Below are 12,995 nucleotides of genomic sequence, written 5' to 3'. Positions count from 1 at the left end.
AAAGCTGAGTGACTTGCCTACAGTCCCACAGCCAGTATCCAAGGCCAGCCTTGAACTGAAGTCTAATTTCAGCACTTATCATAACAGAACAAATGACAACTATATTAAGAGCTTGGTGGCTCAGAATTAACATTTTATCATGTTCCCACAAGTACCTCCTTCCTCTATTCCTTTATCTTCTTTGTACAGTTTCCCTTATTAGATTGTGAACTCCTTGAGGCAAAGACTTATTTTTTTTTTTTGTTTTCTTCTTTCATTGTTTAATTTATTTCCTTGTTCCTTTGTTTCTTAAATTTTCTTTCTCTTCCACCCCTATTCCCCCTCCATTTCTCCTCCAACCCCCTTTCAATTCCTTTCCTCCCTTTCTCCCTCCTTCCATTACTGCATCTCTTTTCTTGCCTCCTTCCCTTCATCCCTCCCTCCCTCCCTTCTTCCTTTTTCCCTCCTTCCCTTTTTCTCTCCCTCCTTTCCTTCCCTCCTTCCCTCCCTCTTTTCCTCCCTTCCTTCTTCCCTCATTTATTCCCTCCCTCCCTCCCTCCTTTCCTCTCTTTATCCCTCCCTTATTTCCTTCCTCCCTCCCTCCTTCCCTTCCTTTCTTCCTTCCTCCCTTCCTTTTTCCTTCCTTTTCCCCCTTAATACTTTCCACAGAGGACATTATGTATTAACTCCTTAATAAATGTGTGTTTAGCTTACCTTCCCATGAATCCTCTATACCAAACTGTCCCAAACAGGTCATTGAGCATGATCTTAAAATACAATCTCAACATATTAGTGTCTGAATAATGAGAACTATCGTGCAGTGTTTACCTGGTAGCTCTTGAGATCACTGTCACTCACCCAAACAGAACATGATTACAGCTTACTACATAAGACTTTTCATATATCTGGAGTTGCTGAAAGAATCACTTAACAGAGGCTCTGCCTGTTAACACAACTCATCTGCTTATCCATCGCATGAAAAAGATCTTCAATAAGACTATACTATATATTGCTGATATTGTATTGTGTGGAAATTTACTTCTTCATCTCCATAGAGAGGTGTCTCATTCTTAAATGAATAATGTCATCTAATAAGTTTATATTCCAAAGAAATAAAAAAAAATGAGGAAAGGAGACCTTGAACCTTGATGTACCAACTTGTTTATGTAAGCTTTTTGTTGTTGTGGGACAAACTAGAAACCGAGAGTGTCTCCCTTCCTGTGGGAGAATGGCTGAGCAAATTGTCATCTGTAAATGTAAACAATATTGTTGTGCCATGAGAAATGATGAAATAGAATCTTTTAGAAGAAACTGGGAAGACTTCTATGACTGATGAAGAAAAAATTAAATGGAGCTTGGAGAACAGTTTTTACAATGATAGTATCAGAAAAACAGCATGGACAGACTTTTAAACTGATCAATGCAAAGATCAATTACCAGTCCGGAAAAAAGAAGAGAAAATATATCATTCAGCTCTTGATAGAGAGGTGGTGATGAACTTGCAACAGAGACCTATATTTTGTTTTTGGATGTGACCAATGTGTGTATTGATTTTACCCATGTAGTTGTCTACTGAGGACTTTCTTTTCTGTATTGTATTTAATTTGCTTGACTAGATTGGGAGGGAAATGGAGGTAGTAGGAACGATGAATTACAGGTTTTTTAAAGAAGTGATAAAAAATTATATTTGTGTTCTAATATACAGCACTTATTTCAGTACAATATATTGTCCTACAGTGGTATTGCTCTGAATTAAATCCAGGCAACGAACCACACTGCCAAAGAGGGCACCCTTTGTCTTGTTACTTTAAAAGATGTATTTCAGTACACTGTCTTTATGGAGCAGCAGTGATAACTATGTACATTGGAAGGATTTGTTGGGAAAAAAGTGAAATGCAGAAGCATCTAAAGTGGACAACGTTTGTATTTTGAAGTTATTGTATTTGCAAGGTATATATGATATACAATAAAATTTAAAGGTTTGGCAGAAATGTCAGTCAGTAAGCTTTTTTTTAAGCACCTACTGTGCTAAGTGCTGGGGATACAAAAAGAAGTAAAAGATGGTCCTTGTCTTCAAGGAACTTCTAATCTAATTTAGATCTTGCAGTCAAAATAAAGGGAAAGCCAAGCTTAATGGCACACACCTGCAATCCCTGCTTTGGGGCTAGGTGAAGTTGGCTGGTCCCACAGAGAGAGCCCCTGAGCAGAGCGCTTCCAAGGAGGGATAACCTGGCCATTCAGGTCTGGCCCATGAGTGGCTGTTGTCCTTCCAGCCTGGAGGAGACAAGGGGATCCAGTCTCAGAACAAACAGACAGAACACAAATAATAAGAACGTCCCAGTGGAAGTCTGAATTTATCTCTCTGGAGTTCTAGCTGCGCAGCCGTGGGAAAATCCCTCGCCTCTCTCGTGCTCCGCTTTCTCCTCTGCCACGTGGTGCTTGGCTGTTCCTGAAAGCCCCAGGACTCAGCTGAGTGAAGCAGCCTGGCCTGTTCGGCCTCAGGGAGGAACTCGAGGTCCCAGACACCTTCCAAGAAGCTGGCCTTGCAGCCTCTGCCTTAGTGACCAGAGACCCTCGAGTCCCAAGAACAGACAGACAGTTTTTGTTTCTCCTGAGTCAGACAGCTGCCCCAGCCCACACTGCAGGGACTCTGGATGATTTTTCTTTTGACACATCCTCCCATTTACCATGGCAGCCATTCCAGACCTTTTCTTTGCCCTAGCAGCCCCTCCTCAGCCTTCTTCAGGTAAGACTCCTATCAAAAGGTGCTAGTGTGCTAGATCTCCCTGACAAAGAATGACAGGTGGGATACACATTGAAATTCAAATGGCATTTTTAAACATTTTCTCTATAGGTATAAGTTCAGACAGTCAACAAAACGACCTGCCCCATGTGTCATGTGGCCGGTTCAGAGGGGTAGAAGGAAGCTCTATTCCATATTGCTCAGAAGCACTGAGACCACTTTCAAGAGCCCCCTCTTTCCTCCTGCTTCCATCCAACACTCCATTGACATCATCATGATCCCCTGTGTCTGCATCCTTGGTTCCACTTCCTCCTCTCTTTCCCAGCCTGTTGATATTGCTATTGCCTCTCCCTCAGATCTTTGGGGTCTCCCCAGTTCCTGGGTTCTCCTCCGATGCTTCCCCATCCCCCAAACCCAGTTCACTGGAACCTTCTGTCCCAGCTAGCTGTCACCCCGCTCGAGTAAACCTGTAGAACAGTCCTTCACTTCTTGGAGCTTCTGCTTCCTCTCCCATCACTCCCAGCTTCTTACTCCAACACTGAACTGAAACCATCCTTTCCTAGTTAATGATGATGTTTCAGACTGCCAAGCCAAAGGTTGCTTCTACTTCCTTTTCCAGCTGACCACCCTCCCCTAGATACTTTCCCCCTCTAGGTTTGTAAGTCTCTTGCCGCTTCTTTTCCTCCAGCCTTTTTGTCTCTTTTGTAGCATCTTCATTCAAGTCATGACCAATAACTCTGTGTGTCCCCCACGGCTCTGTCCTGCCTCTGTACTAAGTAACTGTGTGGACTTGTCAGCTCCCATGGGCTCAGGGATTATCTGTAAGCAGGTGCTTCCCAGATCTCTGTGCTCACCCTTGGTCAAAGTGGATATTAGCTTTTTGTCAGGATGTCAGTAAATGAATTGTGTGACAGACACTCTGCTAAGGACTGGGGGTTCAGAGCACTGGCCAACACCGTCCCTGCCCACAAGCAGCTTACCGTCTGTCGGGGCAACAGTGCAAAAAATCCAGAGATATGCACAAAGCATAATTTGGGGATAACTGCAGCGAAAAGGGATTAGGAAAAGCTTTTTGCAGAAGGTGGGATTGTAGCTGGCACTTGAAGGACACCAAGAGGTGGAGACAAGGTGGGAGAGAGCTTTCCAGGAAGGGGGGACCCTGTGGAAACTCCCTGCTTAGGGAGATGGAGCGTCTTATGTGAGGAGTGGTAGAGGTTGTGCAGAGAAGTAAAATGTAAGAAAGTTGGAGAACCCTATAGGACAGGGCCAGCTTACGAAGAGCTTTAAAAGACAAACGGAAGATTTTATCTTAAATTCTTAGTGAAACAGGGAGATCCTGGAGTTTAAGAATGGAGGGCGATACGGGATGACCTGTCAGATCTATGCTTTAGGAAGATGACTTTGATAGGGAGTGGAGAAGGGACTGGACTACGGAAAGCCTTGAGGCAGGATGCTTGCTGTGGTACAGGAGGTGATGAGAGGCTGTCCTGGAACAAAGATGAGAGAGGCAGGGAGGAAAGAGCTCGCACAGGTGCAACGACCAGGCTGGCCAACGGAGTTATCAGTGGAGCAGTGAGAAACTGCAGAGTCAACCATCACCCTGGATAATGAGCCTGGTGTCCAGAAGAATGGGGATGTCCACCAGGTAGTTAGGGGGAGGGGAGGAAAGGATGCTGAGCCAGTTTTGTGCAAGTTGAGTACATCCGGTGGGTAGCTGGAGGTTGGCAGGGAGCTGGTGGTTGTAAGTTTATTCCTTTCAGTTCTGGCCAACTCTTCATGACCCCATTTGGAGTTTTCTTGGCAAAGATACTGGAGTGCTTTGCCATTGTCTTCTCCAGTTCATTTACAGATGAGGAAACTATTTGCTGTGCTTTCTCTCTGCCCCGAGAAAAAGTTAGGGTGGAACAAATAAATCCGAGATTATTTGGCAAATGGATCAGAAATGTGCTAAGGGGACCTGTGTGGAACTTGGTGGATCCAGGGCAAAACAGCCGGGTCTGACCATCCCACATAAAAAGGCAAGGGGAGGGGAATGGAGCCCAGCCTTGGTAGGACTCTCCAATTCAAAAACTACATCTGGTGAAATGACTAAGTTAAAAAAAAATACAAGTGCCAACAGTGATTGTAAATCCAATTCCATAAAAAATGCAACCCGAGGCTCCAGGAAAATACGACTTTTCTCCAATGATAATATGCCAAGAAGAAATGAAACAAAACTTTCTTGGAAGAATTAGAAGGCAGATAAATTGCCTGGAAGGGAAAGTGGTAAATCCCTGACTAGAGTGGACCATACAGAAATCAGTGATTCCATGAGACAACAAAAAGATATTAGAATACGATTTTTAAAAATACTTCAATATGATGATTAAAGTGTAAGATGTGAAATCAAAATCAAAATCCAACTGATTTGGAAATTGGGTCGAGATTATTTAAGAGTTACTGGACTCCTGGAAACCAAAGTGAAATAAATAAGTCTGGGCAGTGTGTTTTAAGAATTCATCCATAAATACTACCCAGCTCTATTAAAGAGGGCAAAAAGGCCCGGGGAAGGAATTCACCAATTGAAAGAAATTGCTCCTGAAAGAAAAGCAAAAAAGGAAAAGGTACTTGGTAAATCTGCCTATCTTCTACCAATCTCACCACTACACTGAGACTGAGTCAGTTAGCACAGATACACAAGCAGTATTTGGTGGCAAAGGAGATCATGTTGAATCCTAAAAGTCCTCCAGATGGGTAACCTGTCCTCCTCATCTCAGTGCTTTGTACCAGATCTGTGGGCTCAGCCCTGGAACAGGAACTTAATTGCTCTTAGCTACTGATGGCATTGTACAAACCCCGTGGCTTTCAGATTTCCAGTCAACTAAAAGTAATGGTCAGTATTGATTTAAAAATTTTGAGGGGGGCTTGTTTTATTGTCTTCCAATCTGTTCTGTGTTTAGAGGTATGAAGCTAAGGGATTGGCTGACTTTACAGTCAGTGGATCTTCCATAATAAAGGGATGCATAACCAGGGGAAAGAAGATCCTAAGGATACATACTCCTCTTGCAAAGAGATCTTCCCAGTCGGGTTGGAGTGCCGGACCAAAATTGGTTCATGAGCCCTCCTTTCTGAGAATGACTCTCGGGATCAGTGGATCAGGTTCTCTGTAAGAAGGAACTTTTCATTATTGAGTTTATTCCGAGTCAAGGCACTTGACTCGTTGAGTTTATCTGCATTTGGTCTAATTGGTGGCCAGAAACTAGGATGGTATCTCCTTGAGACAGTGGCCCAACTTTTCTTGTTCACTCCTTTCAGTCATGTCTGACTTTTGTAACCTCACTTGGGGTTTTCTTAGCAAAGACACTGGAGTAGCCGTTTCCTTCTCTTGCTTATATTACTTAAGTGGCAATTAAGGCAAAACAGGGTGAAGTGACTTGCCCAGATTCACACAGTAAATGAAGAATCGAATTTAAACTTAAGACCTGACTCTGCATCTGGCACTCTATCCACTGTCACCTAGGGGTCTCATGGGGTCGATTAATAATTAGGAACAGTTATTATGTTTAGAGTGATTGGTCTCTGCTCTGAAGGGTAACTGCTACCACCATTCCTTTGTAATTGGGAGAACAAAAAACAAAGTTTCTCTAGATAGTCTTGGAAAGTCACTGAATGGTGTGCTTTTTCTGGATCCATCCATTTGGACTAAAGTTACCAAAGGCCAAAGGAACAGGAGAATCAAATACATGGGAGAGGAGTTTGGCCTTGTCAGAGAGAGGGAATGGTTTTTGAGGCAGAGGGAGTTGGCAAATAAGATTTCCCAGTCTAGGAAGGAAGTGTCCATGTGAGAAAGTTAATGGAAAATAGGGAGGGGCTCTGGAGGTGATGGTGGGTCTTTTAAGAAAAATAACTTTTCATTATTGAGTTTATTTCGAGTCAAGTCACTTGACTTGTTGAGTTTATCTGCATTTGGTCTAATCGTGGCCAGAAACTGGGGTGGGATCTCCTTGAGACAGTGGTCCAACTTTTCTGATTACTTTCTGGCCTCATAGGAAGGAAACAAGAACTTTCTGAGCACTGATCTTAGTCAAAAGTTCGAAAGGCTTGTGTCAGACATCGCCTGTCAGGGTAGACCCTCTGCTTCTCTGAGCTCTGAGAAGGCAATGATGTAGACAGAAAAGATCAGCAGGAGACAGGCTCAGAAGGACTCAGTGACTAGGGCTCTGATCCTTTTTGTGGTTCTCCTAAGTTCCCCTCTTGGGCTAAGAGTTCTCCAGAGAAAACTCCCAGAACCCTAGGAAAAATATGGTTTTTTTTTCTTTTTTATTCCTTTGATTTTTGAAAATTTAAAACTTACAAAGAAAATAAAAAATGAAATAGAAAAAGAAAAAAATTGTCATGACCCTGAGCATGTCTTATATAACAATGAATTTTTATTTATTCATATCCATACATATATATATACGCATATAAACACATATATGCATAAACATATATACACACATATATGCTCATTGTCTCATTTCTTATCCTTTGTAATTCTTCTCCTTTCTATCTATCTTGCTGTGCTGTTACTAATCCCTCCCAGAATCCCCTCCCCTTCTTTCCCTCCCTCTTTATCCCTTTCCTATCAATCTACACACCTTATCTATATCCCCTTTTATACCCTGTCTTATCCTATTCCCCTTCCTCTCTTGTTTCCTTATAGATTTTGGAGGCTGCTGTATTCTTCTTCACATATGTCTGTAATTGGGATTCTTCTTTAATCTATTCTCCATGTGAATGGGATTTCAGAACTACTAGCCCTCCTCTCCAATCTGATTCTTCTGTATTGGTTCTTGCTATTGTACCTCATTCACTATTTTTACCTTTTCCAAATGGTTTTAATTTTTAAAATTACATTGTACTCAACTCTACCCAATCTTTCTTTTGGACTACCCAAGTACTAATGATAATCTTAGACACATGGTTTACATTTCCACGGATAAAACAAGCATTTTGTTTTTATTGAATCCCTTGAAATTAGTCTTTAATGTTGGCTCTTACGTGTTAAATTTTCTATTGAAAATTTGCAACAAAATTTGTTTGCAATAAAATCCTGAAACTGACAATTCATTGAATATCCACCTTTTTTGATTCAATATTATACTTCATTGGGCTGGATATAATATTTTTGGTCACACACCAACTTTTTAAAAAAAATTTTGATATTATAACATCCCAGTTTTTGAAAAATCTTTTATTGTAGCCAGTGATAGGTCTTATGTGGCTCTAATTGTAATTCCAGCATGTCTGAATTTTTTATTGTTGTTGCTTGTAAAGTTTTGTCTTTGATCTGGAGGTTTTGAAGTTTAGCAGTGATATTCTTGTATGTTTTCCTTGAAGGATCTCTTTCAGGTGGTGATCAGTATTTTTTTTTCCCATTTCTTCTTTCTCCTCTTGTTCTATCACTTCAGGATAATTTCCTTTGATTATTTCTTGTATTATCGTATCTAGGTTCTTTTTTTTTTTTTTTTTTTCTTTTGGCCACAACTTTCAGGTAGTCCAATTATTCTTGTTTTCTCTTCTTGATCTGTTTTTCAGATCTCATTTTTCTTATGCAGTGTCTCACATTCTCTTCTATTTTTTCATTCCTTATATTTTGTTTTATTATTTCTTGGTCTCTTATAACTTCATCAGCTTCCCCAAGTCCAATTCTAATTTTCAGAGAGTCATTCTTCCTTAAAACTCTGGATCTCCATTTCTAGTTGGTTGACTTTATTTTCCATTTTCAAAATTGACTTACTAGTGGGTTTTCCCATGAGATCCTCTTCATGTTCCCTCCTGTGCTTTAAAACTTTAGTGATGCATTTTTGTTTTCCTTTTTTGCCACTTACTTAGCTATGTCCCCCAAGAGGCTGTCTTCTTCTATCCTCAGACCTTCCCCCCTTTTCTTTCTCGTTTCCTGCAAATAGGCCCCAAGTTCCCCCTTCAGAAAACTTCACGATATCCTCCCCATCACCTATCCTAGTTGCCCTCTTCCCCTTTTTAGTCAGATTCCTTGCAAAAGTCATTTCCACTTGCATGCATGTTCTCTCCTTTCATTCCCTTATGGACTCCCCTGTGCTAGACAGGAGTCACAGTAGCAACAAGGGAGGAAACATGATGGCTGAGAGTCTCAGAAGTCCAAGGAAAAAAGCCTGCAGCTCTATCCCCAAATGCTGAACGGTTCAGAGGAGGGCCTCAGGTCCTAATTCAGAAATTGTGGAGAGCAGAGAAAACGCCTGGTTCTCCCTCTTGTTGCTCACGTGACTGGAAGTACAGGGTGGCCTGTTGAGAACACTTTCCCCATGTTCATTGCGTATGTAAGGATCTCTCCAGAGTGTGTCCTCTGGTGTGGGATCAGATGGAACTTTCAATCAAATGCTTGCCATTTTTCATGACTTGTACAAAGCTTCTCTCCAGCATGAATCCCTCTGGTGTTTATCAAGTTCTGAGCACTGAGTGAAGGCTTTCCCACATTCGCTACATTTATGAGGCCTCTCTTTTTTTATTAATACTTTGAATAAAACTTGAATTGAGAGAAAATACTTGCCTATAATCACTGCACTTCTAAGACTTTTTTAAAGGTATGGATTTTCTGTTGTAAACTTGGACCACTGGCTCAAGTTTTTTCCATATCTTTTAGATATAAATTTCATTTGGAACTTCTAATGTTTATTCATTTCTCCTACTTCACTCTCCTGCTTTACCTGCTAACTCATTCTCTGGCTCTTACTTTTCCCATATTCCCCATCAGAAATGGAGTAACAATTTTTTTTTTTGGTGGTTCAATTTGGACCCCATGGGATGATTGTTCTCCCAAGGTGTTCTCTGATGGAGTTGATTTTGGTCTCAGCTGATCTGTAAGTCACTCACATAAAATATGAGTGTGTCCTATTTTCTGAGTCTTGGAAGAGGAAAATGGGACTAAGCAGGTGGGACTGGGAAGGGTTTTGAGAGAAAGCTGTCTCAGACATGGTCTGGCTCTGGACACAGTAGTCAAAGAAGGTAAGGGGTCAGTGTGGGAGCACAGGGGGGTGAAGGAGACTATCTGGGAATACTGGAATGGGAGGTGTAAAGAACAGCAGGCCAGAAGATCACCACCCTGATGTTTGATTCATGACTCATAACAAAACTAATAGAGAAGAAGACCCCCTGTTTTTTACTTTAAGTAACTGGAAGTAACTCATGCAGAAAAAGAAGAGTAGATCATTGAAGCGTTTTTTAAACAAGGGAATAAAATCTTAGTGGAAACACAGACAAACTAGCCCATTTTGAAGAATACATGTTGATTTTATTATAAATATGTTAAAGGGAAACAGTTGTTGAATCGCTTAATCTCACTTGGGGATTGGTGGTTCTAAGGAAAGTCTTTTGTTCTTTCTATTTGAAATCAGGAGCAGTCCTAAGTCCTTAACTTTGGGGTGTCACAGGAAGGGAAGTTTGGAAAAGAGAGAGAGCCTAATGGACGCCAGTCCTTACAGAGAATTCAATAACATAAGTATCTATACTTTTATAGTGAAGGGATCAACCAGTGAAAAGTGTGCAAAATAAAATAAATGTAACTTCCTCGTGAGCTAACAATCATGGGGGGAAACCTGTCAATTTAAAGACTAAAAAAATGCCATCTCTCTCCAGTTCCCCATGATCTAGGGCATATCAGAAACCAAATGTCCTGGGCACAGAATCTTGCTAGTGTCCCAGCCAAGGCCGGGGGGCCCAGTTCAATCCCAGATGGGCCCCCATGTGTGACTCTGGCAAAGCCCATTTGTTCAGGCCTGGGCTCGGTGATGAGGAGATCAGGGCCCAGGCCTGTGTGAGAAGGGGCCCAGAGCTGGTGAGTGAGAGGGAGGAGAGAGAATGGAGCCTCTTTGAACCTTTTCCGAAGCTTTTAGCTGTGCCCTCCAAACTCTTCAGGCTCCTGTGGCCTCTCTGAGGGCTCTGGATCCTGCTGTTGCTTTGGGTGCCCCTGGCTAGCCTGCTTGAGAGAGAAGATGCTTGTGGCTAAGCCCACTCCCAAGCTAACCCCACCTCACTGGGGGAAAGACTGGGAAGAAAGCGAAAGGAGCGGCTCTGACAGTGTCCCTCGCGTACTGCCTGTCTGCACCTTGGGGAGCTTCCCCTTGGGGGAGATGCAGGGTTCTCCCATGGGACAGCCCCTCCTTTCTATATTGTCTGGTACAGAGTTGGTTGGAAGCGAGTAAAGCCTTAATGCATAAATTTTGGGGTCCTGCTTACTCTTCTCTGCAGTTAATGAAAATCCTGGTCAAGAGTATAGTGTGAACCTCAAAATTACATCCCTGACAATAACTCCATTTAAGAAAGCCGAGATGTAATACTAACCTAGTACCATCTCTCTCTGAGGACAGCAGAGTGATGGCCTCCTATTTCCCCTCCCTAAAGGATTAAATTAAATTAAAATTAAAGTCTCCTTGGAGAAGGCAGGAAGGCAAGAGCTGCCTTCCTTCCTGTCTTTCTCTTCCCTTGGACAGCACTGGATCTCATTTGAGTGGTTGATCAGCTCTACCATGGTCCTCTAACTCTGGAGCCCATAATGTCTAGAAGGAGCGGAAGCTTCATTTGTCTCATCTGCAGAAAGGGACCCAGGACCTGGGTGGGTTCCTACCTCATCAGAGGGAATTTGGGGGAAAGACTTTGTGGTCTTTCCTTCATGTTGTGAGTTGTTTTGTGGAGAAAGCCAGTGGGGGGCAGGGAAAAGCACCCACTTTTCAGGATCATTGTGAGGACTAAAGAGATGTTATTGTAAGTGCTTAGCACTATGGCTGTCACTTAGTTCTCCACAGCAGGCTCCCCCCTCCCCCAACTCCAATTCTTAAATGTGAGAGCAATGGGAATTGCTGCCATTACTTAAACTTTGGGTGGTCATGAAAATAGTGGAATTTCAATGTGATTTTCATGACATGCAAAACATGAGAAACAAATAATTATGAGAGAAAATTTTTTATTATAGCTTTTTATTTAGAAGATATATGTATGGGTAATTTTTCAGCCTTGACCCTTGCAAAACCTTCTGTTCTAACTTTTCCCCTCCTTGCCCCCACCCCCTCCCCTAGATGGCAAGTAGACCCATACATGTTAAATATGTTAAAGTATATGTTAAACACAATATATGTATACATATCCATACAGTTATTTGCTGCACAAGAAAAATTGGACTTAGAAATAAGGTAAAAATAACTGAGAAGGAAATAAAAAATGCAAGCGGACAAAAATAGGAGTGGAAATGCTATGTTGTGGTCCATACTCATTTCCCAGAGTTCTTTTGCTGACTGTAGCTGGTTCTCTTCATTATTGAACAAATGGGACTGGTTTGGTTCATCTCATTGCTGAGGATGGCCACGTCCATCAGAATTGATCATCATATAGTATTGTTGTTGAAGTATATAATGATCTCCTGGTCCTGCTCATTTCACTCAGCATCATCATGCAAGTCTCTCCAGGCCTCACTGAAATCCTCCTGCTGGTCATTTCTTAGAGAACAATAATATTCCACAACATTATGAGAAACATTTGAATATAATAAAAATTTGATTTGATAATTCTGCTAAGGAAATAAAGGCCAGAATGAGATATGTCCACGATTGATAGAGGTCTGAGTCCTCCTGGGAAAGACTGCAGAGAGGGTCCAGAGCATTCCAGTCAGGCCGTCATAGGAAAGGGATGAGGTTCTCCCGCAGGAAGAGGGCCTTCGGTTATATCTGAAATACATCATCAGTTGCTTCCCCAACACCCCCTGATCCTAGATGCCCTTGTGTCCATGGGGAGCTCTCTACTTTTTGGTCTCATATTCTCCGGGCTCCATTGGGAGGGTCGGCCTAGATGAGCCAGAGGATTCTTAGGGGCTCCAAGTCCTTTGTCCCTTCACTTCCCTGGGGCTCATCTCCATCATCTGTAAAAGGAATGGCTTAGAATACATGATTTTATTCTAATTTATGAAGGACTAGGAAAAATGAAAGGAGAAAGAAGCCATTCTGTGTGAGACCTGCAATGTAAGACTCCATGACATGGAGGTCAAGATTGGAAGCGACCTCCTAAGTCGTGTAGGATGAAGGGATGCTCCAGAGAGGGGAATGGTTATAAGATATAGAATATGTACTACAATATATAATGGTTTTTAAGACCATTAAATATGATTAGAAGTGCTAGGCTCCATAATAAGTTCAGTGGTTTAGATTGGTTAAGAGTTATAGAGATGATTTAATCACATCTCTTCATTTTAGGGGCACATCGGTGCTCAGGAAGGAGAAGGGGCTCA

General features: G+C 42.0%; 1 protein-coding gene and 1 pseudogene across 1 annotated transcript in view; both read left to right on the top strand.

Annotated features, from left to right (window-relative positions):
- LOC100928542 (zinc finger protein 260-like) overlaps positions 1-12,995 on the top strand; it is a 75,537-nt gene that overhangs the window by 18,298 nt on the left and 44,244 nt on the right. The gene's annotated exons all lie outside the window — the stretch shown is intronic.
- The window catches only part of LOC100928802, a 56,923-nt pseudogene that overhangs the window by 18,299 nt on the left and 25,629 nt on the right, over positions 1-12,995 (top strand).

This window comes from Sarcophilus harrisii, chromosome 3 (assembly GCF_902635505.1).
Source record: "Sarcophilus harrisii chromosome 3, mSarHar1.11, whole genome shotgun sequence".
Lineage (NCBI taxonomy): Eukaryota > Metazoa > Chordata > Mammalia > Dasyuromorphia > Dasyuridae > Sarcophilus > Sarcophilus harrisii.
Note: the sequence above shows the minus strand (reverse complement) of the source record. Positions and strands in the feature narration are given on the sequence as shown.